The sequence below is a fragment of the Thalassophryne amazonica genome, chromosome 13 (assembly GCF_902500255.1).
Source record: "Thalassophryne amazonica chromosome 13, fThaAma1.1, whole genome shotgun sequence".
NCBI lineage: Eukaryota > Metazoa > Chordata > Actinopteri > Batrachoidiformes > Batrachoididae > Thalassophryne > Thalassophryne amazonica.
The window spans coordinates 53,680,476-53,707,110 of record NC_047115.1 but is presented as its reverse complement, the minus strand read 5'-3'; the positions used below and the strand labels follow the sequence as shown (position 1 = coordinate 53,707,110).

The 26,635-nt window shown below is 43.0% G+C and overlaps 1 long non-coding RNA gene across 1 annotated transcript in view; it reads left to right on the top strand.

Annotated features, from left to right (window-relative positions):
* The first annotated feature begins 3,547 nt into the window (after positions 1–3,547).
* The window catches only part of LOC117523037, a 51,076-nt gene continuing 27,988 nt past the window's right edge, over positions 3,548–26,635 (top strand). Inside the window, exons 1-3 of the long non-coding RNA XR_004564393.1 lie at positions 3,548–3,773; positions 4,197–4,229; positions 21,339–22,309. This is a non-coding gene — a long non-coding RNA (uncharacterized LOC117523037). The remainder of the gene's footprint in view (positions 3,774–4,196; positions 4,230–21,338; positions 22,310–26,635) is intronic.

Genomic DNA, 26,635 nt, shown 5'->3' with positions numbered 1-26,635 from the left:
TTCCAATTTATGATGATTTATTTACGCTTCTGCAGCTGGGTAACATGCAATGACATGCGTGACAGTTTTAAACAGATGACACAGCACTGCCAACTGTCCCACATTGAGTGGGACAGTCCCGGTATTTAACCCTGTGTCCCGCGCCCCATGTGAGTGTGTGCAGGAAGCCCATTAGTCCCGCATTTGTGTGGGTCCAGGCATGCGCCCTGATGCCCTCTAGTTACACTTCGTGCCCTTGGTGCTTGCGGCCATGCGTGGGTGTCCCACATTGGAAAATTCAAATGTTGGCAGGTATGGATGACATGGTGACTGAACTTCACCTCCTCTACCCTCCACAGAGCAAATAAAACTGCTAGCAGTTCCACAGAAAAGACAGCTAAATGACCAGACAGTCTATGACTTATGAAAATGAGGAATATAAACTACTGCTCCTGTCTTTCCTGTGACTGCATCTTCAGATCCATCTGTAAATATATGAATTACATCCGTATATGTCATAGCAAGACGTCACTGAACGTGACTTTATGATAGCTCCAGCTACTTCCTGCCAGACACCTCATTATATTTACTGCCTTTTTACATCGTGTGACAACCCTCTGGATGGATTGCAAATTGACCTTTGGTGATCATATCCAGACACCCAAAAACTGTACCATTTGAACTTGCTTAACTGTCTGCCCATACAGATTAATTGGAATTGATGGATTATTATGCTTTTTGGAAAAACATATGGCCTGTGTTTTATCCACAGAAAAATGAAAAGCACCCTTATTGCCCCATTTTTCCACTGTGGTGACAGCCACCTGAAGCTTTCTCCCAATAAATGTAGCATTTCTACCCTTAAACCCCCAATGCACCATCATCTGACCTTCCTAGACTGACATCTACCTCTGAGAAAACATCATTAATCATGATATTAAACAGTAAGGGACTGCACACACTCCCTTGTGGAACGCCATCATCTGTTGGATAAATCTTACAGTGGGCTACTCCAACTCTCACTTCCATTGTCCTGTTCTTCAAAAAATCCATAATCCAGTTAAACAGTCTCCCACCTAATGCCTTGGCTTCAATCTTAATAAAGAGACCATCCCACCACAACATATCATACTCCTTTTCAATATAAAAAAGACAGCTCCTACCAGCTACTTATTAGCTTGATTTTTCCTAATATAATCCTCCAAACACAGCACATGATCCATGGTCATCCTCCCTTTTCAAAAACCACTCTGATTAGGACAGAGTAACCCTCTAATTTCTTCTATGTAGGTTAGCCCAGCCTATCAATGACCACAGAACTAGCAACTTCACATTTATCTTTCCCTGGATTTACAATTGTGACAACAACAGAGTGTTTCCATGCTAATGGAAATGTCCCAGATTCCCACACTCTATTATACAACTGTAAGATCACCATCTGTGCTTGAGGAGACAAATCCTCCAACATGTTGTAGCAAATCTTACCTTTATCAGGGGACGTACAGTAGTGTTCAGAATAATAATAGTGCTATGTGACTAAAAAGATTAATCCAGGTTTTGAGTATATTTCTTATTGTTACATGGGAAATGGAGATTCTCACAAATCCAACAAGACCAAGCATTCATATGCACACTCTTAAGGCTATGAAATTGGGCTATTAGTAAAAAAAAAGTAGAAAAGGGGGTGTTCACAATAATAGTAGTGTGGCATTCAGTCAGTGAGTTCGTCAATATTGTGGAACAAACAGGTGTGAAACAGGTGTCCCCTATTTAAGGATGAAGCCAGCACCTGTTGAACATGCTTTTCTCTTTGAAAGCCTGAGGAAAATGGGGCGTTCAAGACATTGTTCAGAAGAACAGCGTAGTTTGATTAAAAAGTTGATTGGAGAGGGGAAAACTTATACACAGGTGCAAAAAATTATAGGCTGGTCATCTACAATGATCTCCAATGCTTTAAAATGGACAAAAAAAAAAACAGAGACGCGTGGAAGAAAACGGAAAACAACCATCAAAATGGATAGAAGAATAACCAGAATGGCAAAGGCTCACCCATTGATCAGCTCCAGGATGATCAAATACAGTCTGGAGTTACCTGTAAGTGCTGTGACAGTTAGAAGATGCCTGTGTGAAGCTAATTTATTTGCAAGAATCCCCCGCAAAGTCCCTCTGTTAAATAAAAGACGTGCAGAAGAGGTTACAATTTGCCAAAGAACACATCAACTGGCCTAAAGAGAAATGGAGGAATATTTTGTGGACTGATGGCAGTAAAATTGTTCTTTTTGGGTCCAAGGGCCGCAGACAGTTTGTGAGATGACCCCCAAACTCTGAATTCAAGCCACAGTTCACAGTGAAGACAGTGAAGCATGGTGGTGCAAGCATCATGATATGGGCATGTTTCTCCTACTATGGTGTTGGGCCTATATATCGCATACCAGGTATCATGGATCAGTTTGGATATGTCAGAATACTTGAAGAGGTCATGTTGCCTTATACTGAAGAGGACATGCCCTTGAAATGGGTGTTTCAACAAGGCAATGACCCCAAGCACACTAGTAAACAAGCAAAATCTTGTTTCCAAACCAACAAAATTAATGCCTCACAGATGTGAAGAAATCATGAAAAACTGTGGTTATACAACTAAATACTAGTTTAGTAATTCACAGGATTGCTAAAAAAGCAGTTTGAACATAACAGTTTTGAGTTTGTAGCATCAACAGCAGATGCTACTATTATTGTGAACACCCCCTTTTCTTTTCTTTTTTACTAATAGCCCAATTTCATAGCCTTAAGAGTGTGCATTTCATGAATGCTTGGTCTTGTTGGATTTGTGAGAATCTACTGAATCTACTGGTACCTTGTTTCCCATGTAACAATAAGAAATATACTCAAAACCTGGATTAATCTTTTTAGTCACATAGAACTACTATTATTCGGAACACTACTGTTGTAAGTAATTAGAATGTAAAAATGCATAAATAGCTACACAATGCAAATGTAACATCTGACATTTATTCAGTGAGAGTTCATTTTGAATTCTACTATAGGTGCTGCATTGAGTCCAACCCAGTCTCACGTTTTTTTTCGTGCTCCTGTCGTGAAATGATTCAAATTTTTGTGACGGGTTTTTTAACTCACTATTACTAACCCTACTCCTACCCCCAACCCTAACCCTAACCATAACCTAACCCTACTCTTTCTCCTTTTGTGCAGCTGTCACGGAATGTATTAGAATGAATTTGTGCTCCTGTTACGAAAATGTGGCCCTTTTTGTGACAATATCACAAACCAATAGATTAATGTATATTTCATGCTGCTGAATTTATCTCACTTGCCGTAAGATATGGTAGATTGAGTCATATAATTCCTATTCAGCATTTTTTGGAAAGATAAATTTACCAGAAACAGTGCCCATCCCTTTTAATAAGAAAGTATTACCATTCATTCGAGTCATGCGTAAGCACTAAGCGTTGAGGCAGCTCATTCCCACACAGGCTCTTTACATTGTCTTGATTTTCACCAGTGTGAACTTTGAGTCACTGGGAGTGGCTAAATATCTGAAACAGGTTTTATGTCCACCTTTGAGCACTCCCGAGGCCGTTCTATTTGCATGTCAAAACTGGAATCCACACCCTCCATCTGTAGACTGCTTGTCATGTTGGGACAACTCCTGGTCTTTGTTTGCGCTGGCAGACAGAAGAGTCTTCAAATTTTGAACTGAACACATTTATTTATGTCTCCAAGTGGAATATTTTGCAAGCAGGCAAGAAAATTCTCTGGAAATCCCCATTCTCAGTGTAAGTTACTACTGACTTGTATGTTATACCTCTCAAAATTCAACAAGGAGCAGGAACTGCAGACAAAACAAATGATTCAATTGGATTGTTTCACTAGCGGGAGGTCTGTGCTGGTGCAAGTAAATAAATCAATAAATAGTTGTGTGCAGTTTTATGACTCCAGGTGTAGTTTAATTTAAAATTGACTCCTACGGTTGCACATAGTGTTGCTTTTAATATGCATGTACATACAGGAGTCTGTGTAGTTTGTCCTGTTATGGACAGTTGCTGATAGAAAGTAAACCATGAATCATTTGTTATGATAGTGTCTTTCTTGTGTAACACCTGCAGTGAAACTTGTCAACAAGTAAATGTTTGCATGTGCCGAATTGTTCGATCCTACAACGGTCACAGATAAGTCTTTGTGTCTCTGCTTTTACACAGATGCTCTCAGGCTCTTGAACACTGCATTTATTGGTAAGTTTCATGCAAGACAGACAACATAAAATTACATCCTTAGCGGGAGCGACGAGCAGAGAAATGTCAGCTTCTAGACAAGACAAGCCGCTTCTAAGTGACCATAATGCCAATGAACTCTTATTTGGCAAAGTCTTAACAACATATTTAGATTATTTCCTGTTGACAGCTTGTCAAGTGACAAAGCAATTAACATTTTTTGCTAACCAATGATTTGAAAATGACAACACAGCTTTTACTTGGGTGAATTAATAGTTGAATGTATCCAAAATGTGCAGAATATACTGATAATCAGAGAACAAACATTGATCCTTGAATGCGATTAATTGGTAAATCTCATCTCTCTGGATTCACATATCACAAACTGAACTTTTGTTTACTCCTGCACCCGATATCAATTTGTTCTTGTGACTGGAAAGGTTAACTCATGAGGTACTCTTCAGGTATAGCATCTACTCTTGTCATGCACCACCGCTGAGACCTTTAATCACAGCTGCGAACAGGTTTAACAACTGAAAATGCTTTCATGATGTGACTTGTTACCAGGTACTTCCTTTTTATACTTCAGAACATAGCTGTTTTTACAAGTCTTATAATGCAATAATAATATAACTAATTCAACAAATAAAGGATAGGTGAACAGTGATTTGGCTATTTGGTTTTAGGGTCTCACTGTGGAAACAGCAAACTCTAACTACTGTATAATTCAATTTATTTTATTTAAACAGCACCAAATCACAACTACACTGCCTCAAGGTGCTTCACACGTGTAAGGTCTAACCTTACCAACCGCCCCTGAGCAAGCACACAGGGTGATAGTGGTAAAAAAAACCCTCCTTCTGGCATTTTTGAGGAAGAAACCTCAAACAGACCAGACTTAGAGGGGGAAAACTTATACACAGGTGCAAAAAATTATAGGCTGTTCATGTACAATGATCTCCAATGCTTTAAAATGGACAAAAAAAAAAAACAGAGACGTGTGGAAGAAAATGGAAAACAACCATCAAAATGGATAGAAGAATAACCAGAATGGCAAAGGCTCACCCATTGATCAGCTCTAGGATGATCAAAGACAGTCTGGAGTTACCTGTAAGTGCTGCTGTGACAGTTAGAAGATGCCTGTGTGAAGCTAATTTATTTGCAAGAATCCCCCGCAAAGTCCCTCTGTTAAATAAACGACATGTGCAGAAGAGGTTACAATTTGCCAAAGAACACATCAACTGGCCTAAAGAGAAATGGAGGAATATTTTGTGGACTGATGGTGTTGGGCCTATATATCGCATACCAGGTATCATGGATCAGTTTGGATATGTCAAAATACTTGAAGAGGTCATGTTGCCTTATGCTGAAGAGGACATGCCCTTGAAATGGGTGTTTCAACAAGACAATGACCCCAAGCACACTAGTAAACAGGCAAAATCTTGGTTCCAAACCAACAAAATTAATGCCTCGCAGATGTGAAGAAATCATGAAAAACTGTGGTTATACAAGTAAATACTAGCTTAGTGATTCACAGGATTGCTAAAAAAGCAGTTTCAACATAATAGTTTTGAGTTTGTAGCGTCAACAGCAGATGCTACTATTATTGTGAACACCCCCTTTTCTACTTTTTTTTTTACTAATAGCCCAATTTCATAGCCTTAAGAGTGTGCATATCATGAATGCTTGGTCTTGTTGGATTTGTGAGAATCTACTGAATCTACTGGTACCTTGTTTCCCATGTAACAATAAGAAATATACTCAAAACCTGGGTTAATCTTTTTAGTCACATAGCACTACTATTATTCTGAACACTACTGTAGCTCTGACTCCATCTGACGCTTGTTTCAACTTTCAACTGTAATTTAATAATTAAAATTCTTCTTCTTCTCTAAGCTATTGGGATACACCCTCAACATTTCATCTCTACAGGCTTGTGCTTCCGGAGTCAGGTTATCAGAACTATGAACTCTGAGAAATGTTTTTGCCAAAACCTCTGGCTTGTCTTCATTACTCCCCAAAATATCATTATTATATCTGATAGTTGGTAAAGTATACTCCCTCCTGGCACAGAAGATACCATCCAACTTCTCGATCATACCCCACACATCACTAATCTTTGTGTCTCTTCCAATACTAGTTCAAACCTGCTGCCGCTGGTCTTGTTTGGCCTTCCTTATCACCCACCTTACAACTGCTTGCACTCTTCTATATTTTATTAGGTTGGGTAAAATAAAAGATGCTTTAACTTTTTTTGTTTCTTGCCTGCACTGCTTTTTTACACTCATCTGACCATCAGGGAACCAATTTGTGTTGTCCAGCATCCTTTCCTTTACCAATTATTTCTACTGTAGTAGAATGCATTATTTCTGTAATTTTACCATTAAAATTATCTATGCTATCAAAATAATCTTGGCTTAAGTGCTCCAACCTCACACTACAAATTGTATTGTATGCTATCCGATTTGCTTTTCTTAATTTCCATCTGGTAAAACTTGCATCCTCAAGCTTTACTGTACCCAGTCCAATTTCACAGACAACTGGGTAATGATCGCTACCTATTGTAGTGTCCTGAATGATGTCCCATTTAGAAATCCCTCCTAGGTCTGCAGAGAGCAGAGTAAAGTCAGCAGATGATTCAAACCCTCTAGACCGGCATGGGCAAACTTTGGCCTATGGGTCATCTATTGCTCATTTGGCTTTTTAATCCAGCCCACCTAACTTATTCAAACTATATTATTACATTTAATTATCATTAAATCACATTTGTTTTGATGTTCTTGCAATTACTCAGTTTCACTATTAGATGGCGCACATTGACCCTTGTTGGAGTGTGGTGTTTTATGCTGCAATCAAATGCTCCTTCGATGAACCCAAAATGACCTAAACTTCATGTTATTTTGGTGATTTGGCTCTTTAGTTAGAGCTTGTTTCTCCAGTGTTTCCAAATGCACATAAATGCAGCGTTACTCTCAACTTGGCTTTTTCACATTGCGCCCTTCTGTAAAAATGAGCGGACCAAAGAAAAGAAAACTGTACCGTGACTGCTGAGTGTTTAATAAGGAATGGACAGCAAAATATTTTTTCACTGATGTCCGATCAGTGGCTGGATGTGTTAGGTTCCAGTTATGTTGAGTATTTTCATGTGTTCCCAGGTCTTTTAATTTCTGTGATCACCTCTCTTGTCTTTAGCCCAACAGCCAGCCTGAATTAGGCCAGACACCTATCTCGCTCTGCTGGCCTGTGATTGGTTGGCGGCCGAGATGCTGACGTCAGCGTTGGTCAGCCTCACTTTCTTGGAGTGAGATTTCCCACTCCTAAATGACCAATAGGAAAGCAGTGGTTGTGCAAGACCAAAGTAAGGCTGACGTCAGCGTCTCGGCCACTAACCAATCACAGGCTAGGAGAGAGAGGCCAGTATCTGGCCCAATTCAGGGCCGGTGTCACAGACCGGTCTGCCCCTAAAAATCGGTCTGCCTTTTGCATCTGCACATGCATCATTTTGGACCACAGCAGCACATCTGAGATGGAATGATGAAATAATGCTGAATTTATGTGGAAATGATTGTTGTACAAAAGCTTCAGATATCTGTCATTGAGATAGATGATGACTGGAGTGCAGTTTGAAGCAGAAACGATGTTTTAATCCATGTTTTAATCCAAACTGTTACCAGAAAGGGCCAAGAGGGTGCAGGTTTTCTTTGTAACCGCCGACTCCAGCAGGTGATTTCACTGATGAACTCTTCCCATCTGCTCAAAGTGATGTTCATCAGTGAAATCACCTGCTGGAGTCGGCGGTTACAAAGAAAACCTGCACCCTCTTGGCCCTTTCTGGAAACAGTTTGACACCTATGTTTTAATTCATGAACTGCGTCATCGGGGGGATTTTTAGGGGGACTGTTCGGTTGGTGACACCAGTTGTCGGGCTACCTCACTTTGGTCAAGTTGGGGGTGTGGGGCGAGCGCTGCTCTCCGATTGGTCATTTAGGAGTGGGAATTCCTTCTCCTAAATGGTGGCCAGTATCCGGCCTTATTCAGGCCAGTTGTTGGTCTGTCAGTGTGTTGCCGCTCTCTCTCTCTCATGCGTGGAGGAGGCTTCTCTGTCTGCTCGTTGTCTTTGTCATCTGTCATATCTTTGTCTAAAGTTAGTCCTGTGTGCTGTCATTCTTGTGTCTTCCTCTTGCACCTTCCCGAGTTTAATGTGTAGTTTGTTTTATTTCTCTCCCAGTCCACCATTGCACTTCCTGAAGTTCCCCTCCTGTCTCCTGTTCTTCATCTCTTATATTTCTCTTTGTATTAATTTTTTGGTGTGTTAAAGTTCTAGTGTGCTGTTGGTTTCCCTTTTGGAATTTGTGTGTTTATTCTTGATTATTAGTATTTCATTATGTCTCTTGGTGTTACTTATCATTTGTCATTTCCTGACTTGAATTAAAATCAAGTATTATATTATATTTCTTTCTGTGTGGTTCTAGTGTCTCTCGCCACCTTGTGTTTAGTTTTATTATCCCATGTTGCTGTCACCCTGTTTGTAAAGCTTGCTCTCTGTTGCCCTCTGGTGTTCCTTGTTAGTTACTACATGTATTTTGATGTACACGTTTGCCTATTCAGGACTAGGGATGGGTACTGATAAGATTTTATCGATATCGATGCCATTAGCGATTCTGCTTATCGATCCGATTCCTTTTCGATTCCCTTACAATACCTCTTGTGAATTTTGTATGAAAAGTAGGCTTTACAGGTTTTCTATGTATTTCATTGAGTCTTAAAGTAAATAAATATGAAATTGGTCACTGTATCCTTGATCTCTGGACATAAATAAAAATAAACAAAACGGTGTTTCGCTTTGAAGTTATTAATTCAGACTGGACTCAATCGTTCTAACTTGACAGAGAGCCGCGCAACGTTTGGAGCTGTGTGAACAGAACGGAGGACGATTCTTGTTTCTTTCTCGCAACAAGACAGGAGTCCCAGTTAGTAACTTTAATCCACACAAAAGTGACTCACGATTGACATATTCAGGGATGAAAGTGGTGAAAAACAAAAAAGCTGAAACCTAAAATTACCCCCCAACATCACCTGCACGAAAATGTTTGAATTCTAGAAGCTCTGAAATGTAATCTGGGACTATTCCAGACAATAAACTGCAGTGAGTGCAGCATCCATTTAGGTGAGAAAAAAACAACAACTTTCCCTATTCAAATTCATTCCAGTAGTATTCTGCTCTTACTAGGATGCAGCAGTTTTCTAGTTTGGCAGATAGTTCTGGAGGAAATCACTGAAGAAATTAACACATTGAAAATATGGTTTGACCGAAACAAACTGTCATTAAACTTAAATAAGACAAGGATGAAATGGAGGTGTAAGAGTCACTAGGTGTTCACAGGAAACAATTATTTCTGTATGTATGTATTTATTTATTTATTTATATATGTTCATTGTTAGTTGGTTTTATATTTTCTGTTGTGTTTCTATTCAGGTTCTTTTTGTCTCTTTCTATAAATTGTATAGAATAAGTATATATTGTATATAATAATCATTAGATTATTAATATATAAACAAAAATAAATTTAAGAAATATTACAATTTGAAAACAAATGCACCCGAACGTGATGACAGCTGCAACTGCTTAATGCTAACTTTTAACATTGAAAATGCCATAGACATGCTAACGCGTTAGCATTGCTCCCATTTTTAAGTTATAAAATACATCTATCAACTGTTTCAGAAGACCATAACAGGTCGGTTTAACATAGAAAAAGTAAATAATACTCACAGATGTATGCACTTTAGGGTTTTAGCGGGGGAAAATTAAGCGAAAGAAAGAAAGAATAAACAAAGCAATAAATCGAAGCATTGCTTCAATCTGCGAACCACTGCTTCGATTGGTTCCAGGTTCAAAGCAAAGCCGCGCTGCAGTAAAGTTGATTACAGACCCGCTGCAGGTTCTGTAATCAATGTAGAGAAATGATAATTTTCCTGACAAACACCCCCCAAAACAACGGCCACTCTGAAGGACCGATAACAGAATAGTTAAGCACAAAGCTTACTGATGTCGGTGGATCGAATCATTTAACGATACCCGAAAGGAACCGGTTCTCGATACCCATCCCTATTCAGGACAGCTGGGTATTTAAGTGTTCACTCTTATGTTTGTCCTTGGGGGTTCGTTGTTTGTTGTTGGTTGTTTGTTTCTGCGTCATGTGTATGAGTTCTATGTCACTCAATGGTTTAACTGTCGTAAGCAACCAGTGTGGTTTTCTTTGTCCACTTTTAGATTGAAGCTGTTTTTGGACTTTTGCACGTTTGTATTGACTGCCTGAGTTTACCTTGCTGCCCATGTCCTGGATTCCCCCTCGCTTGAGTTTAAAGGTTAAAACAATGTTTTTGTTATATCTTCCTCTCACTTCTGAGTTTTGCATTTTTTTTGGATTCCTTCACTCACAGTTGGGTTACAGTGTGTTTTTGTTGAACTTCCTCTCACAGAATTCCCTTTGCATCAAAGACTGAAACTGTGTTTTTGTTGTATCTTCCTGTCACACCTGTTTTGCATTTTTGGATTTTCTCAACCAGAGTGGGTGTTGTCTTAGTTTTGTTCATGACTTCCCTCACTTGGACTTGGTGAATTGTGAACCTCTAGCTGAAAATAAATTATATGTTTGACTGACCTGTATTCTGGAGTTCTGAATGGTTTAAGTCCTTGCTGCCAAACCATAACAGAATGACCCCCCCCCCAGGAAAAAAACCCCACAGGCAGCCTCCCTGATCTTGTTTCCTATCGGAGATTTGGGGAACAATTTAGACTGTGTTTCAATTCTGTCCGCTGTTGTTACAACCCCAAGAAGAGGAGGAGATTTTTTTAATCAGGCCAGGGAGGTGGTAGATGCACACCCTGGGCAGCTGATGTTTTTCCTGAACTTTCCTCTCTAGAAAATCTGTTTAACCAAGATAATCCTCCAGACTGGGCACAGGACCTAATTGCTTTTTTTACACTCATGAACTTGACTGCAAAAATTTAGACACAATGTCAGCGGAGGGCCACGCCCACAGACTCATCAGTGCGGTTCAGACTGTGACACGGTGGTGAACCTGCCTTCCACCTCTACTCTGCCTGCCGACACGCCCTTCAGTCTGGATACTGCAGGTCTGCACTCTCTTATTGAATCCACTCAGTCTAGAAACTAATATTGCTGTGCATTCCCTCATCTCCACAATTGACAAATGGTTAACACAATTGCAGTCTCCAGCCATTTTTAATGATACATTTTCCTCTGCTCTCAAGCACTCCCTAAATAGTCTGTCCTCAGTCTTTGCCCTTCCACTGGACAGCCCTCAATCCAGCATTCCGGCCTCTGATCTGAGATCTGGAAGTTTAGCCCCGTCACTGTCAGCCAGGTCTCCCACTCCTCATCCTGCTGAACCAGCCAGTCCCCCACGGTCACCGCCCTTGATGATCGGCGGAACGAGCAGAGCCGGGAAAAGGAGGAAGAAATGCCAGGAGGCATCGTAGGAAGGCCCCAGAAGCTGCGGTCCCACCATCCATTCCAGCTGCAGGAGCAGTCCAGGAGGGGAAACCTTGTTCCCCTGCTGAGCCAGTTGTGGACTCTGGGGTGGGTGCGGGGCACATTAATATTTCTGTTTTCTTGCAGTTCAGAGAGCAGATCCTGCCTCGTACCAGAGGCAGTGGCAGAGGCGGTCTGCACCATTCCTGCATAGAGTAAAAAACACTCTATTGTAGAGTGAAATCAGCTCTACTGGTGTCACCGACCAAATGGTCCCCCCACCCTGCCTCCACTGCGCATGGGTCATTTTGGAGCACAGCTGCTCTGTGGACGGACCGTCTCCACCCAAAGTGATCAAATGGATTAATGGGATTACTAACTATCAGATGACAAGGTAAAACTGCTTAAATCATTCCAAAGTCAGTTTTAAGCAGAAACGAGGCCATTTTAAGCAGGAAGGAGGCGTTAATCCAAGATGCTTTGAAATGATGGATAGTCATTGAACGCAACGGGTAGCAGCCATGTAGCTGTGGCGCTGTCGCTTCCTCCACCTTTTCTGATGAAATAATGCTGAATTTATGTGGAAATGATTGTTGTACCAAAGTTTCAGATATCTGTCGCTGAGACAGATGATGACTGGAGGGCAGTTTTAAGCAGAAAAGGCAGGGCGGACCGTTCGGTCTGCAACACCGCCTAATCAATGCAAGTGGTTTTACTCCAATAAGAATTGATTTTACACTATGTTGAATTGATTTAGCCCAGTGGTAGAGTATATTTAACTCTATTTAGACTGGGACCAAATGTTATCCCAGCAGAGTAAATTTTACTCAGCAAAATTTCCTGTGTACACACACACACACACACACACACACACACACACACACACACACACACACACACACACACACACACACACACACACACACACACACATATATATATATATATATACGAGGTCTGTTAGAAAAGTATCCAACCTTTTTATTTTTTCAAAAACCATATGGATTTGAATCACGTGTGATTGCATCAGACAAGCTTGAACCTTCGTGCGCATGCATGAGTTTTTTCACGCCTGTCGGTTGCGTCATTCGCCTGTGAGCAGGCTTTGTGTGAGCACTGGTCCACCCTCTCGTTCCACTCTCTCTGGTCCACCCCCATGATTTTATGGGGATTATACAGATTAAGGAGTGTTACTGCCGCTTTAAAGATGGCCCACAACTGCTGAGAGCGCGGTGCGCTCCCAGCGCCGATCGACATGCTCAGACCCCGCTGAAACAACCAGATCATTTCCAACTTGAAGGCTTTGTTGATCCGGGACCTCGTCTGACTTTCACAAAAAGGCAGAAGTCGTGGACATCAGCACTTTTTCGACACATTCCACTGCTACAGGAGTTTTTTTCATGGAAAGAAAAGCGGAGGGACGTGCCACGGAGCCGTTCATTACGCGGCACAAAACCACCTCCGTGTTGGTCTCACAAGACGGCTTTCAGGTGGATTTCAGATGGATTCCGGTTGCTTTTCAGTCGTGTGATTATCCGATTGTGATTGTGCATGAGCTGGATATGCCCGAACATGTCCTGGAAGGCTTCATCACGGCGTTACTTTGCACCATGCAGCTCCACCGCAAAGCGCGGAACTCCTCCGCACGTCTGTCTTAATGTGCTGATGTCCACGTCTTTTCACAGTTCCTGTGCTAGTCAGACGACACACCGGATCAAGACAGCGTCCAGTTTAGAAATGAATGGCACATTCCACTGTTACAGGAGTTTTTGTCATGGAAAGAGGAGCGGAATTCCGGGTGGGTGGACCAGTGCTCACACAAAGCCTGCTCACAGGCGAATGACGCAACCGACAGGCGTGAAAAAACTCACGCATGCGCATGAAGGTTCAAGCTTGTCTGATTCAATCACACATGATTCAAATCCATATGGTTTTTGAAAAAAACAAAAAGGTCGGATACTTTTCTAACAGACCTCGTATATATATATATATGTATATATATATATATATATATGTGTATATATATATATATATATATATATATATATATATATATATATATATATATATATATATATATATATATATATATAACTATATGCCACATTGACCAGGTTCATAAACTGTGTGGAATGCACATGTTCATACTTTGTGCTCCCAACACTGCAGAAAATTTACTTGAAATGCACCAACCAGTTCAGGAGGAGATACATTTGCAAACTCAGAAACAGATAGACAGTTTAATTCCTATTCTATTTATTTTATTATTATAAAACCCCAATTCCAATGAAGTCGGGACGTTGTGTGAAAAGTATAAAAAAAAAAAAAAAAACAGAATACAATGATTTGCAAATCCTCTTCAACCTATTCTGCCATCCTGCTGTCTCAGAAGACCAAGGAAATGCTCCTGGTAAGGGTCCGTATGGTGTCAATTTGAGCTGAAGCAGCTCCTGGTATGTCGGTAGAGACCAATACGGGGGTGGCAGTCTCTGCCGCAGTGGCTGCACTTGAAGGTTGTCAGATCACTGGGGTGTGTAGCCTGGCAGAGCTTGCGACAAGCACGCTTGTTGTTGGCTGCCTGCTGGAGTTTAGTTTCGCCAGTCTGGAGACCCTGGTGAAGCTCCTTCCTCCACTTGTCTCTATTTGCAGCAACCTGCTCCCAGTTGTTGGGGTCCAACTTGAGTGCCTTCATGTCTCGTTTGCATGCGTCCTTGAAACGCAGTTGGGGGCCTCCCTGCGCACGGCTGCCAGAGTTAAGCTCGACATAGAGCAGATCTTTTGGGATCCTTCCATCAGGCATCCGGGAAACATGTCCGAGCCAGCGGAGATGGCACTGCTAAAGCAGTGTGTAAACACTGGAAAGTCCAGCCAGGACAAGCGCCTTATTTTTGGTCACCCTGTCTGACCACTTGATGCCCAGGATGTGCCGCAGGCAACGCATGTAGAAGGTGTTGAGTCTCTGCTCTTGTCTGGAGTACATGGTCCAAGACTCACTGCCATACAGCAAGGCACTGAGGACACAGGCCCTGCAGATGGCAGCCTTGGTGTGTGCTGTCAGCTTGCAGTTTTCCCATGCATGCTTTGATAGTCTGGCAAAGGTGATCGATGCTCACCCGATCCATCTACCAATCTCAGTGTCCATGGAGAGGTTGTCAGTCACAGTGGAACCAAGGTAAGTGAACTCCTGGACCATAGTCACTGATGCTGATTCGTGGGGCAGGGTCAACGTTCTGGGCTATCACGTTGGTCTTTTTCAGGCTGATTGTCAGGCCAAATCCTGAACTGGTACTTGAGAAGCCGTCCATGAGGCACTGCAACTGCGCATTAGAGTGTGCTACTAGGGCAGCGTTGTCGGCGAAAAGCATGTCTCTGATGAGAACTTCAAGGACTTTGGGCTTTGCTTTGAGTCGGGACAGGCTGAACAGCTTGCCATCTGACCTGGTGCGGAGACAGATTCCCTTGGTCGACAAATCAAAGGCCTGCTTCAGTATCAGTGTGAAGTAGTGTAATCCTTCTCATGCAGTGGGCCGGATTCTGCCAGGCGAGTCTTCTGCAGTGCGGCAATGTCGACACTGAGCCTCAGCAGTTCATTGTTGATCACTGCCGTCTTCCGCGCATCATCGATCTCTTGGAGGTCTGCCAACAGTCCGGAGGTCATAGTTCTAACATTCCAGCAGCCCACTCTGAGTGCTGGTTTCTTTTTCTTGATGCTTCTGTGATTGTCTGGTGCAGGGTTTACAGTTTGCTGGTCAGGCTGGTTAAAGCCCTAAAGCCCCATGCACCCAGTGGAGCAGGCAGACTGTGGCGGGATAGTACCTTATTGGCTGGGGCTGCCCAGCTTAAGGTGGGCGGTAACTGTCTACTGAGACAATTGATCTCTCCCACCATCGGAAACAACCCCTGATGCCCTACTCTACGTCAGTTGAGTTACGCTTATGACCAGTACACTGCTGTTTCCTGTGTTGTAATTGTCACTCTGAGGTGACTCTGGAGTGGCCTCTTCAGCGTGCAAGCTTGGGCAAGGTATTTGGAGAGCCAGCTGCTGCCCATGCAGCAGGTTCCCCCTCTCCACTCCACCGGTGTGGTCCAAGGGAAGAGCAGAGAACCGATACAGCTTGGCACCGATGTCATCGCAGGAGTTGCCAGAACGAAGCTGTGATGCCTGTTGAGACGCCAGCTCCTGATTTTTCCTCAGAGTTTATTTCCGAAGCCTTTCCCAAAAATGGGAATAGCTGCAAGGCAGTGGAGGTTTGAAATCAGTGTTTTCCTTCACTTAGATGGACTACCGGCCAAGGTTTACGAGTCCCATCTGCCCGAAGCAACTGGGTTTATGGCGCCAGTGACCCACCTTTTGCCCCTTCTCCTGTCAGTAAGAACAGTTCTGCCACGAGAAGGCCAGGAGCTGGACTTGATTGTTTTGGCTATGAAACACCCGCTGTGAGAGCTTTTTATAGGTAGTGGGAGCTTATTCCTACTACTACTCTTGGCAATGACAACCATTGGAACCTCTTCAACCTATATTCAATTGAATACAATACAAAGGCAAGGTATTTAATGTTCAAACTGATGAACTTTATTGTTTTTGTGCAAATATTTGCTCATTTTGAAATGGATGCCTGCACCACATTTTAAAAAAGCTGGGACAGTGGTATGTTTACCACTGTGTTACATCACCTTTCCTTCTAACAGCATTCAATAAGTGTTTGGGAACTGAGGACACTAATTGTGAGTGTCATGATTGGGTATAAAAGGAGCATCCACCAAAAGGCTCAGCCGTTCTAAAGCAAAGATGGGGTGAGGATCACCACTTTGTGAACAACTGCATGAAAAAAAATAGTCCAACAGTTTAAGAACAATGTTTCTCAACATTCAATTTCAAGAAATTTAGGGATTCCATCATCTACAATCTATAATATAATCAGAAGTTTTCAGAAGTGCTTTAAACAGTATCACTCTTTCTGACTTCTATCGCAGTTTCTGTCCCTACCGAGCAGCGGGTGCTGCTGAGCCCCTCCACCATCACAAAGCACTCACAGGCGGATACACTTCACACTAGCTTCGCGCCAGTCCCAACTAGCGAGCTAGCTAGGTAGCAAGCTGCACATAATGGCAGACAATTTGAATGTTGTGGACCGGATTTCGGCGAAGCCATTTGATAGTCTTCCTTACGAAGAAAAACTTAGAGTTAAACAGCAGGGCAGATCAACTCCTCAGATTAATTTGGTGCAAAAGGTGTGGAAAGTAACAGGTCTATTCAGCTGTCCTGGTATGACAAAGTGAGCTGGCTGACTGGAAGTGCTGTAACAAATAAAATGTACTGTTGGCCATGCCTCTTGATGAAACCATCTCAGGGATGTGTTGTCTGGTCAAAAGTGGGTTTTGGGGATCTGTCCAACTTTGACAGGGCATACAAAAGACATGAAAAAAACAATGAACATATGAGTGCATGTGCAAGGTTAAGTTGCCTGGGCAGAGTCAGGGTTGAGCATGCAATCAATGAAGGCGCTCGCATTCAAGTGGCAAAACATAATGAAGCAGTTAAACAAAACAGAGCTTTCCTAAACCACCTTATTGATGTGACTTCCTTGCTTGGCCGTCAGGAGCTGTCATTTAGCGGGCATGATGAGAGTGTTGAATCATCCAACAAGGGGAATTACAGGGAGTTTAATGAAACATTAGCTAAATATGACTCTGTCCTGGCCACACAATTCCAGTCATCAGCTGTGTTTTCTGGTACGTCCCATGCAATCCAAAATGACTTGATCTCTGCTTTTTCAGCCACTGTTTCTGATGAGATCAAGGATGAAATCCAGGCTGCTGCCTTTTTTGCATTGCAGGTGGATGAAACAATTGATATAGCTTACCATGCTCAACTCTCTCATTGTTTGCTATGTGGATAGGGCAGGTAAAATTCAGGAGTGCTTTATTGGATTTTTTGATGTTTCTGGGGCAAGAGATGCTCAGTCTGTTTTTGAAGTCTTGAATGAGAACATGCAGGGCTACAATTTCAGGTAGAAACTTGTGGCGCAAACCTATGATGGGGCTGCTGTCATGGCTTCAGCTCTCAATGGTTTGCAGGCCATAGTTAAAGCAATAGCCCCCAGTGCAATGTTTGTGCATTGCTATGCACACAGACTGAATGTAGTTCTGTCTCAGGGGGCTAAATGCTTATCTGAGTGCAGAAAAGTTTTTGCATCAGTCTCTGGGTTTGCCACATTTTTCTCAAAATCCACAAAGAGGATGTCTTTTCTTGAGTCTGCAGGCTGCTCAAGGTTGTGGCAAACAATTATGATGCCCTCCTGCAAACTTTTGAGATGATCATTGCAGATAAGTCCATGGATGATGACACATTAGACTGTGCCAAAGGCCTTCTGATGAAACTGGAGGATCTTGAGTTTGTGTTCGTGTTGTACACATATGAACAAATCTTCTCTGAGACTGATGTGGTGTTTGACATTGTCCAGCAGAGCGCTACGTTTGTTCTGTACTGCAAGAAAAGAATTGAGTCTCTTCTTGCTTTTGTCAAAGAGAAGAGGTCAGAGGGGGCTTTCCAAGCTGTTTATGCCAAAGCAGCAGATCTCACATCAGACCCACAAACTGAGCCCATGAGAAAACGCCATCTGTCACAATTACAGGATCCCAAGGAGCGCTACAGAAATCTGTACATGGCCATCCTAGACAGTCTCACAGAGCAGCTACCTCGGCGTTTTGTAAAGTTGGAAAGTCTGCGCTTCTTGGAATTGGTCAATCCAGGGAAATTTGATGAGATGAGACAAGTGTTTCCAGAGGAGGCATTTCAGAGTGTCCTGAAACGTTTTGGCCAGTTTTTTGATTCAGGGAGACTGAGGTCTGAACTTCAAGTCCTATATTCAATCCAGGACTTGCAGGGCAACAGGGGAAAGCTATGTGATTTCTTGCTGTTTCTGAAAGACATGGAGTTGGACAGTGCAATGCCTCAGGTGTAAAAACTATTGTCATTAGTGGCAACGCTTGGAGCTACATCTGCAAGTGTAGAGAGGAGCTTCTCCTGTTTAAAGCGGCTCAAGTCTTACACCCGCAACACCATGGGCCAAGGCCGTTTAAGCAGCCTAGCTCTGCTGGCCATTGAGAGGATACTACTCAAGTCCCTGGAAAAGATGCCTTGTTGGTACGACAGGGTCACAGATCATTTTCTTGAAAAGGAACGGAGGGTAGAATTTACGTATAAATAAACCAATGCATTTTATGATGTAGGCCAAAATTGAGCTTCCCCTCCTTGAAAGACCAGCATCCACCACTGAGATATATATATATATATATATATATATATATATATATATATATATATATATATATATATATATATATATATATATATATGTATGCATGTAGAATCTGTTGCCCATGAGCAATGTCCTGCACTGTTTCACTTTATCACTCCCACACCACTTGCACACTGTCTTAACAAAAATCTGCTGCTGCTACAAGTACTGAATGGTTTGCACTACTGCACTTTCCACTTTTACTACTACCTCAGACACTACACTGTAAATACTTGTGCACTTTACTGTCCTTATTGTCAAAATTTCTTGTCCTTTTATCACTGAGGGAAGGTGAGAAATGAAATTTTGATTCCTTGTATGTCTAGTACATGTGAAGAATTGACAGTAAAGCCGACTTTGACTTTTTCACCCTCTACCACATTCTCCATTACTTTGGGTAGTTGACCTGAAGTATTTAAACTCATCTGCTTTCACCATCTCTATTCCTTGCAACTACACTAGTCCCTTGTTCTCACACTCATTCACACACGTACTCAGTCTTAAGCCTCCTGATTTTCATTTCCCTTCTCTCCAGAGCATATCTTCACCTCTCCAGGCTCATCTTAAGGTGCTCTCTAGTCTCACTACAAATCGCAATGTGATCTACAAACATCACATTGTTTTGGGATACACTTTGGAATAAACGATCAGTTTCCAAAAGAAATTAATGGCCGCAGAAAGGTTCTTTACCCAATCATGAAACATCATAGGCAGAATAATGAACGTGCATACTTGGTAGTAGATAAACTTTATATAGATGGTCAGCTGTATCAGAATTCATCCACAACCCCTTGGCTTTTCTGAGGATGTCTGCAGTGTTAAGAAGATGGATAATTTAAACACACTCCCACCGCATGCATAGTCTCCCCTTAAACTACAGGCACAGTTTCACTCATTTACACTCACTCAATATGCACAGGTGTAATTTATGTGTTATGTATGTCGTACTTGTGTCTGTCTTTTAGGAGAGCCCTTTCAATATGTAATATCAGAATTCTTTTTTTCTTTAATATGCATCCTTTAAAATTGGTGTCATGGAATGTATGTGGAATTCACTCACAGGCAAAGAGAGTGAAAATCATGAATCACATCATAAAACTAAATGCAGATATTTGTCTTCTACAAGAAACACATCTATCGAAAGCAGAGGAAAATATACTGACTGGCCCAATATTTAGTCAATCTTTTTCAACTTGTTATAACAGCAGACAAAGAGGAGTAAGTATATTAGTTCATAGAAGAGTTCCATTCATTCTTAATAACTCTGACAGATCCTGAAAGTCGGTTTTAAGCGAAATATTTACATTTGTTAATTTATATGCTCCCAACAATGATGACCCAACCTTTTTTCCTACATTGTTTTCACAGATTTCTAATTTAGGGCCCTGTCCCACTGGCATTTAGGAGGATTTTGCGCATGAAATGAGGAGACAAAAGCTGAGCGTCCGCAACAAAGGTGGGCGGAAATGACAAATGTCCCGGGGTGGATAAGCGAATACATGAGGAAGAAAAGCGGATATAACAGGGAACAGAAGCGAAGACGACCGCGGAGGTGCCCCTATGAGGGGCACAGCGGCCGTGATGCACTTGCTTCATCCGTGCCCACTCTGTCTGCATGCGCGACATACCATTTGCGACCGTGATGTGGCCGTGCTGGGCACACGTCATATCTGTTTTGCATGCTGTCCCGGTCCGCCGCCAAGCCGCGCCAACCCATCAGTTGCGGATATCAGCAGATGACAGGGGATATGCGGCGCGTTGGTTGTGTATGTCCTGCGTATGTCTTCAGTATGTGTTCAGGCAGTGATGCGGATCTCATCCGCAGCAGGATTTTTGAGCCGCTCAAAAATCCTGGCTGCGGACATGCGTGATGCATGATCACGGACGTGTTCGGATGGCGGCCGACTCATACAGGAATGTTACACGGTTATTGCGGTTGTTTGGCAGATGTGGACCACTTTTGTGCACATTCCATCCGCAAATCCTCCTAAACGCCAGTGGGACAGGGCCCTTAATGGCCAATTCGGCAGTCATCATTGGAGGGGACTTTAACATAGCTTTAAACTCATCTTTAGATCCTTTCTGTTATAGTTAGAGGTTTGTGTTGTGAGCTGCCTGTTCTGTCCTCCTGCTGCTGCTCTCCTCTCTCCCTCTCTTGCACAAGTGGTGCGCCGCAGGCTGATCGACACACCTGATTCCCATCTAATCAGCATCAGTATATGAACTCCGGCTCCTCATTCCATCTTGGCCAGAAACTCTGCAAACCTTCCATGGTAAGACTGGCCATTTTGTTCATGCTGATATATTTTTTTCTCTCTTCCACACATCAGCCTGAAAGAGCCGCTGCTTATCTCTGATGCATCCTATTGCTACCAAGACTCATCTGCCGCATGTTACTGAGCTCCCACGCTCCACATCTGCCAAGTTAAGTGCTTGCTCTCCTTTTGCTCATACGAACTGCTGCACACTGAACTCTGCTTGGAATATTATACAGACTGAACTGTGAAGTATTCCTGATAAAGAACGACTAGAAGAAACTGAACTGATTCATTCTGTCTAACTGCCTGCTTATCTGGACCAGCAGTGATCAGTTATCACTGAGTCAAACTGAACTGTGAACTTTTCCTGATAAAGAACAACTCGAAGAAACTGAATTGAATCATTCTGCCTAACTGCCTGCATATCTTGACCAGCTGTGATAGTTATCACTGATTGACTGTGTGAACCGCTTCTGGAAGTGACTGGCTCAGCATTCACCCATCTGTGTCTCTTTCCCAGCCTCGTCGACAGCTTGTGGCAGCCACTTGGCTCCAAACCCACAACTCCAGTACCAAAGTTGCCGGGACTGCGGATCCCCTGGTTCCACCACCGTGCGGGCCCATCTCCACTCGGCTAGACTACGCCCCTGCATATCATTTTTCCTCTGTATATTAATCCATTGTAAATAAATCCATTTTCTCATGTCCATTCCCTGCTCCCTGCCTTTGGGTTTGTCCTCCATGCTCGTCCGAACCGTAACAGTTCGGGTGGAACTGAACCGTTGAAGGCAATGGACCCAAATGCAGGGAGCTGGACATGGAGAAGAATAAAAAGGAAAATATATTTATTTTTAATAAATAAAGGTGCTGCGCTGCGGTGCCCGCAGTCTGGAGAGATGGCCCGCCTCCTGGCGGTGAAATGAGGGAGCTGCAGGATCCTGAGCCAGTCTTGAAGGATAATATCAACTATGGTTTCAGGGTTCAGGACCAGGTGGAATGCTTGCCTCTGAGACCAGGAACTATGGGGAATAAAGACACACAGGGTGAGTGAATGCACTCACTGCACTGGAGCCTCAAAACAGTCACAGTTCATAAAAGTTTTAACACAAGTTGTTTCAGAGTTCAGGAAACAAAGTTCTCTTCTTAAGAAATGAAGTTCTCTGTTCAGGAATTGTGCATAGTTCATAAGTTGTATCCAAAGGTCAGAGGTTAAGTGCAGCATATTGTAACGCAGTTCCAATTAAACAGGACGAGATACAGCTGGGTTCTCAATTGTTTGATATCAGAATTCATGCGGTTCTGAGGAAGAGTTCTTGGAACAGTTCTTTATCATAGCACAGTCACAAACAGGAACGAGTGAGAACGGGATCTCACTGAGATGAGGAGAAACTTAACTGGTGTGCAGTCAAGACGCACTCTGCGCCAAAAGCCGACGACTTCCAAAGTGACGTTGCTTTGCCGGTAGTGAGAGCCAGGATCCAGGTCCACTTGGGACCCGTACCGGAATCGTCTGGAACATCAGGAAAGACAGTTCGCTCTAATACATGCATTAGTGGGGAGGCCAGGTTACCTGAGCTTTTGCTGCTTGATGCTTCGGCGTCTTAAGCGCACAGCTAGAAGTCAAAGTCACAGGGCAGCATTCAGGTTTTATCCTCTTGGAGACTGCCTGGATCATAGAAGGTGGCTCTGGAAGCTGATGAGGCAAAACAAGACAAGCAAGGCAACAGACAAACACAGCACACAAGTATCTGGCCATACATGAACAGAAAGTCAGGGTTTAAATAGTCTATCAATAATCAGTCACTCATCTGATCCAGGTGTGAAACAAAACTGAAGGTGCCCTGTAGTGGAGAAACTAACACATGAAAGTGGTACAACAAACAGTGTTAAAACCAGGCTCTACTCCTTACATTACTCATTTGAAAAAGCAGACTATCCACTTGAATTTTCAGTAGGCGGCCAGGTAGGGGTCAATGAAGAATTACACAGGGGTCAAATTTTAAAAATGCTCCAATTAGGGGTGGTGGCCAAGTGGTTAATGTGCTTGGTTTCAGTTCAGAAGGCTCCGGGTTTAAATCTCACCCCTGCCACATTTCTCCGTGTAACGTGGAGTTGCATCAGGAAGGGCGTCCGGCGTAAAACCTGTGCCAATTCAACATGCAGATCCACCTTGGATTTGCTGTGGTGACCCCGAGTGCAAACAAGGGTCCAGCCGAAGGGACTTATTTTACTCTAATTATATTGAAAAGTGTGCCACATTATTTGTCTGATCTGGAGCAACTGCATCCCCACTCTTCATCCTAGTCATAGCGGCCCTTACTTCATCCTTATTAATCTCTTGCACTTCCTGATTTAATCTCTCCACATCATTCAGCCTTTTATCTTCCTCATTTTCTTCATTCATCAGATCTGAAAAAATATTCGAACAATTTAAGAACAATGTTTCTCAATGTTCAATTGCAAGGAATTTAGGGATTCCATCATCTACAGTCCATAATATAATCAGAAGATTCAGAGAATCTGGAGAACTTTTTACACGTAAGCGGCAAGGCCGAAAACCAACATTGAGTCCTGGTGACCTTTGATCCTTCAGGCGGCACTGCATTAAAAATGGACATCACTGTGTAAAGGATCTTACCGCGTGGGCTCAGGAACACTTCTGAAAACCATTGTCAGTTAACACAGTTTGTTGCTACATCTACAAGTGCAAGTAAAAACTCTACCATGCAAAGCGAAAGCCATACATCAACAACATTCAGAAATGCCACCGCCTTCTCTGGGCCCAACCTCATTTGAAATGGACACATGCAAAGTGGAAAAGTGTGCTGTGGTCTGATGAGTCCACATTTCAAATTGTTTTTGGAAATCATGGACATCATGCCCTCTGAACAAAAGAAGAAGAAGCCCATCCAGCTTGTTATCAGCGCAAAGTTCAAAAGCCAGCATCTGTGATGGTATTGGGGTGTGTTAGTGCCCCTGGCATGGGCAACTTACACATCTGTGATGGCACCATCAATGCTGAAAGGTACATCCCAGGTTTTGGAGCAACACATGCTGCCATCCAAGCAATGTCTTTTTCAGGGATGTCCCTGCTTATTTCATCAAGACAATGACAAGCCACATTCTGCACGTGTTACAACAGCATGGCTTCATAGTAAAAGAGTGCGGGTACTAGACTGGCCTGCCTGCAGGCCAGACCTGTCACCCATTGAAAATGTGTGGTGCATTATGAAGCGCAAAATACGACAACTTTGACCCCGGAGTGTTGAACAACTGAAGTCGTACATTGTTGGAAAAATTGTGAATATCCCTTATAAATGTAAATCTATAATAAATTATAAATCTAAAGGAATTGTTTTCTTTAATCTGAAGTAGAAGTAACCCATGACATGATTAATGCAATGTGTGTTTTTTTATACGCAGTGTTCAGATACATGAGATATCTGAGGTCTTGTTTCGCTTACTCAGAGCAAGTAGAAAAATACAAGCTGTTGCCACACATTCGCATGTGTTAATCTTATTTTGCTGATGTTGACACTTAACTAAAGACTGAAACTGTCCTTGTTCCTGGGAGAGTCTGTGCTGACCATTTCTGCTTTGTTACCATGGTAACCACACCCTTGTTTGCTTGAATGAATAAAAAGTAGGTGAAGCAGTCGCTCAGGAGACAGAGAAGGAAGGAAGGAATTTTGATGCTCGAGCAATACTCTCTCTCCTCGCAAGCAACACTCTCCCTTGCGAGTAAAAGAGAAGCAGTGACTCCTGGTGTGTTTCTTTGATATCAGGTTGTCTGTGATTTCTATTACAGGGTGAACCTGACATACATCAAGCAAGAATGGGAAAGAATTCCACCCACAAAGCGTCAACAATTAGTGTCCTCAGTTCCCAAACGCTTATTGAGTGTTGTTTGAAGGAAAGGTGATGGAATCTAGTATATCTTGAAGAAAATGCAGAAACCCTTCATGAGCGCCTTGCTAAAGTTGAGGATAGCTGTGAGTCACTACGGGCTGCTAATAAGAAGCTAAAGGCTAAGCTATCAAATATTGAGTCGAGGAACAGATGGTGTAACGCCCGCTTTGTCGGTTTACAAGAGGGTATTGAGGGTTCGCAACCCTCCAAGTTCTTCTCACAATTGTTGCAAGATGTTTTTTGGGAGGGATATTTTCTTTTCTCCTCCTGAACTGTACCGTGCACACCGTATTTCAGCCCCCCAAACCGGCTCCCGGAGGCTGGCCTCGATCTGTCATTGTCTGCTTCCACCTCTACCAAAACAAGGAGCTGCTGATACGAGAGGCCAGGAGGAGAAGCGGCCTTATGGACAAACTATTCCAGATTTATGAAGACTACAGCCCAAAGGAAAGAGTACAGGTTGGTAATATGGGACTTGTACAAGATGGGTCTGAAACCTTCGCTCCAGTACCCGGCGCGGCTACGCGTCACTAAAGCCGATGGCGTGCGCCCCACGTTCGGCTCTGCAGCTGAGGTATAAAAGTTTGCGGAAGATTCCAAGGCAGCCTGAACTGTTTTGAAGTGGGTGAAGCGTGGGACTATTTTTGATGACTGTTATAGTAGAGAAGCTTGAATCTTCGACTGGACTGGGTTGCTAGATGCGAGGACGTTTCGCTTCAAATCGCAGAAGCTTCCTCAGCTAGAATTCTTCTCTACATGTTATGTGTCGGACGCAGCCCGGAGAACCGACCAGCGTTTGAAGGACCCAGTATAAAATAAGCAGAGCACGGTACAAAGGATAACAGAGTTTAATGAACATAACAGTGCTGTGAAAAATATAGAAGTGCGCGGTCTGGCGTGGTGGATTGCGGTGCACTCCCAGCAGCGCTAACGGTCCGGAGCCAGAACTGGTTCGGACCCAAGGACCCCGCCGACACCCCCCAGGTGGCCGCGACAAACCGAGTCTGTGAAAGAAGGAATCATTATGTGAGTCCACACTCAACACACAGAGAGAACGCTCAAAGGTGTACAAACAGCAAACACTTCCTGGCTTAATTACTAATCAGCTTCCCACCCTGCAGGCATGGAACATCCAGTTCACAAACTCACTGCAGCGGAAGCTGATTTAAACGACCAACATACAGCTCAATATAATAAGGTGTGAGGGACACCACATTTACTGACTGTATAAATGTTAGTCACAAAATCTAACGTACCTCAGGAAGTGTGCTGACGAGCGTGAGACCTCACCCTCTCCTCTTTCACAGACCATGCATCAAACCTGGACGTTCTCTGCATCCACTGATGATGAGATGGCTCCCGAGACGACGATCTCACCCGTCTGGTCACAAGGTCGAGTCTCTGGCAAATACACACTGTGTACTCCAGTCTTAAATGCCACCATGTTCCAATCCATGTAG